Source organism: Gossypium arboreum, chromosome 1 (genome assembly GCF_025698485.1).
Source record: "Gossypium arboreum isolate Shixiya-1 chromosome 1, ASM2569848v2, whole genome shotgun sequence".
In the NCBI taxonomy this organism is placed as follows: Eukaryota; Viridiplantae; Streptophyta; class Magnoliopsida; order Malvales; family Malvaceae; genus Gossypium; species Gossypium arboreum.
In genome coordinates this window covers 107,896,240-107,902,367 of record NC_069070.1, presented here as the reverse complement: position 1 = coordinate 107,902,367, position 6,128 = coordinate 107,896,240, and the positions used below count along the sequence as shown (strand labels likewise).

The window sequence follows — 6,128 nt, the reverse complement described above, 5'->3', positions numbered from 1 at the left end:
ATTCCGTGATGAGGGCATTTCCTTAGTAGTTCTTTGTATCGTTCTCATACCTCATACAAGGATTCATCATCCATTTGTTGGAAAGCAGTGATCTCGTTCCTCAACTTAGCATTCTTACTAGGCGAGAAATACTTCATGAGAAATCTTTCAGCTAACTCTTGCCATGTAGAAATTGAGTTTGGTGGTAATGAATTCAACCAGGCTCGAGCTCTGTCCCTTAGTGAGTACGGGAATAGCTTCAATCGTAATGCATCGTCAAAAACTCCAACTAATTTGAAAGAGTCGCTCACCTCTATAAATAGTCTTAAATGAAGATGAGGATCTTCTGTAGACATTCCACTAAATTGGCCCACTGTCTGAAGCATCTAGAACATGACTAAGATCGTTAAATACTGGGGCACAACATATTGTCTTAAGGCTCTATCCCTATCGTCAGCAATAAGGATAGGATTTTGAGCAAGGTTTGCTCCATTTCCTTGATTCATATTCTCAAAATTCATTCCTTCAGTCATTCTCTGGTTCGCTTGTCTTCTTCGCTGTTGGAAAGTTCATTCAATCTCAGGGTCTACAGGGAGTAAGTCAATAATCTGGTCAATACTCATAAACACCTGAAATTATCAAAGAAAAATTAATTAAGTTAAAAATTAAACAGAAAAATAAACCAAAATGTAAAACTAACAAAATCACAAATAATGACATTTTGAAACAGTCCCCGGCAACGGCGCCAAAAACTTGGAACGACGGAAATAATGTGCAAGTGTACACAATCGCAACAAGTAATAAAGTGACAAGTAAATGTCGAGTTATCGTACCCACAGGGACTGTAAAAAGAATTATTTATGAAATTGATTGTTAAACACTTTGGTGAAGTAAAAATAATTTGGTTTTAGAAGATGGGCAAAAACTATTTAAAAACTTAAGTAAATGATTTAAATAAAACAAAAGAGTTCTAGTGCACGATTTCAAATAAGATTTAATCAATGTAACATACTTGTGTTGGCTTAATCATATTCCTTTAACTTAGAATTATTAAACTCATGTTTACACTGTTACGAATAAATTCACAGCAACCTGGTAATTTGCTAACTTATGAACAAATTTACATACAAAAATCCATTCATCTCTTGACATATCCCTATGTCAATTCAACTGACTAAACAGATTCTAGCAAGCAAACTTGTTATTGCACATACACACTCTTGTATATCCCTATGTCAATTCAAACGATTAATTAAATCTAATAAGCATATAAAAGACTTTGTAAAGTAACAAGATATCCCTACCTTGAAACAATTTAATCACAATAATCTTGTAAGTTATGCAAGGCAATAATATCTCCAGATACATTGCTAATTTAACCTTCAGCTACCTTAGAAGAATAAACATGCACTGATTAAGTATTGTGTCAACTAATTACAATTGCAATCCGTTTAAATAATTAATTCATTAGTTACTTCACAGTCGTAATGCAAGAATAACTTAGGCATGATTTTACTTAATCAAGCATCTTACCGAGGCTTATAACAGCATAAACATCATTTTAACAATTCAAGTAGGAAGAATATAATCAACCAATACAAACATAATTTAAGCTGAATTGATTAAAATAACCATTTCAATGGCATAAATATTCATAAACATGTTCATCAAAATAACAACAAAAATTAAAGAGTTAGGGAACAAGAGGCAAATCCGGTGTTTCTCTGTAGCTTGACTAGTTGCTCCGTTCTTCGTTCTTCGTTGGCCTTGGCTATCAAGGTGGTTTATGAACACCTAATTGCTGCTCCAAAATGGCTGATGGAAACCTCTTTCCCAGGAGGAGAAATCAACACTGAAACAAAAGGGAATGGAATGGAAAAAATGAGAGAAAAGTGAGAGAGGGAATGTAAGAATGATGTGAAGTGAGGGATGCTTTGAATGATAAGAAAGGGGTGGCTTTTATGCTGATTGTGGCTGCTAAAAATAGAAAATTCCAGCAGCCAAAGAGCCCTCCCTTGGCCGGCCACACACATGGAAAAGTTGAGAGTTTCAACTTTGCTATTTTAAGCTTGGGGCAAATCTACAAAGGCATAATTTAAGGTGGGGTTTGAATGCAATTTAGAAGTCTTTTGAGGGCATTTTTAATCAGCTAAAATGCTGATTTGGATCAGCATATGGACGGTTCTGGGCTGCTCATTTAGTGGCTGGTTTGGTTCACTCAATCTGGCTCGACTAGTGCGGTTCAACTGGACCTTTTCTCCATAAAAAATTAAAAATAATTTATTTAACCCAAATTAAATGGGGAATAAATTAAAATTAATTAAATTATGAATTAATACACATTTCTGAACCATCTTAGGCTGGAAATTAAAGTGCCTCGATACTTCAAATTGCTTCTCAGTTTTGTGCTTTCAGTATTGTCAGCCGAGCCAATTTTCACCCTTTGTGCGAATCTGTCGAAAATAGTCAAAACTAGTCGAAGTTAAGTATAAAATTAAATAAATTCACCATGTTCATATTTTTAACATGACTTAATTATTTTTCGAAAAGAATTTAACCGTATTTGCATGAATTTAAGAAAAATTGGGTATGAAAAAGTATATAAATTTTTGTGTTTCTAGTAGTACAACAGAATAAAGCAAAACATAACAGAGTTGAACAATGTAATTCAAACAAAATAAAATCGAATAGAGTAGAATAGAACAAAATGGAACATAGCCAAGCAATACTGAATAGAACAGAATGGGATAGAGCAGAACAGAGCATGTAGGTTTATGCAGATGCAGTATTTTTCAAACAGATCAGAATGCAGATTTATCAAAAACATTCTACCCAACTCTGCTACACACCGAAATAGTGTTCCCTAGAACTCATCCAGCCAGATCACACCAATAAATAACTGTGGACAGTGGCACCAGTATTTTGCAGTTAAAACTGCTAGATCGAATACATGTGGTCAAACCACTAAAGTACAGTCAAACTATCGAAATAGAAATGTGGATAAACCACCAAATAATACAGATCATTAAACTGCCAGAAACACCCTATTTTTGCTTCAACCCAAGCCCCATGCAATGTGTCATGGCATGCTTATGTAGAATTAGAGTAATGAGCATGTAAGTCATGATATCTCTCAAAAATAGAATCAGTAAATATGGAAGTCCATGTTTTGTAAAACAGATTTATCAAACCTCAACGAACCATATCAGATTTTCCATGAAGTCACATGCATGGTTATAAATCAGAATCAGTAATAATCAATCTAACATGTTCAGATATTGCATACTCTTCATCAACAGAGCAACGTAGAGGCGTACCAACAAACTTAACAGAATACAGATCATACCTGATAATTCGCACACATAGACAATAGCACAATACATTCTGACGGATCCTACTCACTTAGGTTAAAACATAATAGATATATGTACAGATCACAAGTTGTTCATCATCAGTTTAACACGTTCAAATATCGCATATATCATCCATATATTAGTCCTAAAGCATCAGATAGTCCTCTTACGATCAAATTCAAATAATAAATACATTATGGAGGTTAGTGCTAGTGTTGGACAGCACTCATGGCCTCAAAAAATAGGATTTAGATCATATTCATATGCCACATGGTTTGGACACACGCCCATATCCTTGCCTGTATAGTTCACATGGCCTGGGCACACGCCTTTGTCTTTGCCCGTGTGGCTTACACGGCCTGGGCACACGCCCATGTCCCTAGCCGTGTGGTTCTAAACCATAAATAGTGAGTTACACGACCTGGGCACACACTTATGTCCTTGCCTTTGTGGCTCACACAGCTTAGGTACACATCTATGTCCCTGGCCGTGTGGCGTCAACAGTCCTATTTTTCGACGATTGAAAATATAGAAAAAGAGGGGTTTCAACACTCGCCTGATACAGACTCGATGTAGGAGCAACAATGATGAATTCTCGTCTCGGCCAGCGAATTAACTAGAAGGAGAAGTCAGACCTTGTATAGAATCAGTGTAACATAACATAACAAAAAGAGCAGTCACTTGAAAATAAGAAACCAAAATGCAGAAATTGAATATTGCAAGAAAAATGATAGAAATTCTCGCAGAAAAAGAAAGATCAAAAAGAAAATAATAGTGCTGGAGGTTTCTAGAAGGTTTTAGATAACCAACCGAAGCTAACTACCATACAAATAAAATGATAGAAATTCTCACAGAAAAAGAAAGAACAAAAGGAAAATAATAGTGCCAGAGGTTTCGAAAGGTTTTAGATAACTAATCGAAACTAACTACCTTTTAACGAATTTCAAAATTAAAAAATTCCTTATTGTTTCCACTGGGATTTGAATAGATAACCCAAGATTATATAGAAGCTTAACTATTGAACCACTAGGCTTATTGTAATGACTCAACATTCACGGGCATAGAAAAAGTACATTATCGAGCCCTGTCTTAGCGAAATGTGTTCGTAAAAATTTATTAGAAATATTTATGAGACTAGTTGTGTGTTTAATTAGGTTTTAATTAAGTGAATTTAGCTTAATTAAGAGTAATTAGGAAAAATGACTAAATTGAATTAGGGGTAAAAATTGAATTATAGATTAAAAGAAAATATAAAAGACCAAAATGACAATTATGCCATTTGTCCTAATTGAGGTGACAAATGAATTGAAAAATCTAAGATTTTTCTTAGATTTCATCCATTAATTAAGTTATTATTATTATATTATTTAATTGATATTATATTATTATATTATGAAGTAAATTAAAATAAAGACAAATGTATGGTAATAAAAATATACATGTGTAATAATTATATTTGTACAATTGTAATATATTTATTTAATTACTTTTTATTTAAGTAAATAGATTAAAATATTAAATTATATAAAATAAATAAAATAAGGACAATTGGATGGTGATGATAATAGACAAGTGTAAAATATATGTGTGTACAAATGTAATATAAATATTTGCTATTAAATAGATATTTATTATAAAAATTATTATTATTATTAAATTAATAAAGTAAATAAACATAAAAGAATAAAGAAAATAAAAGAATAAAAGAAAGAAATGAAGGAGAAAAGAAATAGAGAAGCATTCGAATAGGGAGAAAGAAAAAGGGAAAGAAAAGAAAAAGGGAGAAATTAGGTTTTAAAGCTTGGAGCTTAAATTGGTAAGTCAATTAAGCCCTTTTTACTTAATTTTGATGCTTTTAAAGCTTTAGAACAAAGTTTTGTTGAAATTAGGTTGAAGTTTGAAAGTTCTTAGGTTTTTGAACATAGTTCATGTTAAACAAAATAATGAATTAGGGGTTTAATTGAATGAATTTCAAGTTAGAATTGATTAAAGGATTAAATTGTAAACTAGGCTATAAGTTTTGTGTTGTAGGGATTAAATTGAAAGAAGTTTTAAATTAGGGTTTTATTACGAACATTAGATAGTTAAGTAGAATATGGAAGGAAATTGAAAAGAAATAAAGTATGAATTGAGTTAGAAAAGTAAATGAGTTAATTAGGATTAAATTGGAAATAGTGTAAATTATTATTATTTTCGTAGCTAGCAAAGAACCCGAGGCATCGGCACAAAAAGGAAAGGAGAAAGTTATCGAGGAGTAATTACGAAATACGGGTTTGTATTACTATAATTCAAGTTATTTTTATTAAATTTTAAATTTTAAATTATATGTATGGTAAGTAAATTATGAGGTAAGTATTGTTATGGAATTGAAAAGGAAATTGAATTGATGATGGATAAGTATTGGTAATGAATTGTATAAATGAAAAGTGAAATTGAATTCATTCGTAAATGAATTGAAAGTGATATTGAATTGAGAAAGTGAACTAAATACCCTATTAACTAGTCGGGCTGAGTCGGATATAGTTGCATGCCATAGGATTGGAAGTGTTCAGGGATGCTTCGACCTCGAGTCGATGAGACACTGGGTGTCACTATATTACTTTGAATAGATTCGATGATGTTTTGGGTACCAACTTACTTTGGCTTGGCCGATAAGACACTGGGTGTCAATTATTTGCTTTGAAATATCCGATGAGGCACTGGGTGCCATACTGGAGTGTTTGGTTGGATCCGTGTATCCGCTAAAGTCCAAGTCTGTTAATAGGGGTAATTAGAGGAAAGGTTAAACTAAATAAA

General features: G+C 32.6%; 1 non-coding gene across 1 annotated transcript; it reads left to right on the top strand.

Moving 5' to 3' along the window:
- Positions 1 to 107, top strand: LOC128281855 (small nucleolar RNA R71). The gene has a single exon (XR_008272133.1). It is a non-coding gene; the product is annotated as a small nucleolar RNA R71 (small nucleolar RNA).
- Positions 108 to 6,128: the final 6,021 nt, after the last annotated feature.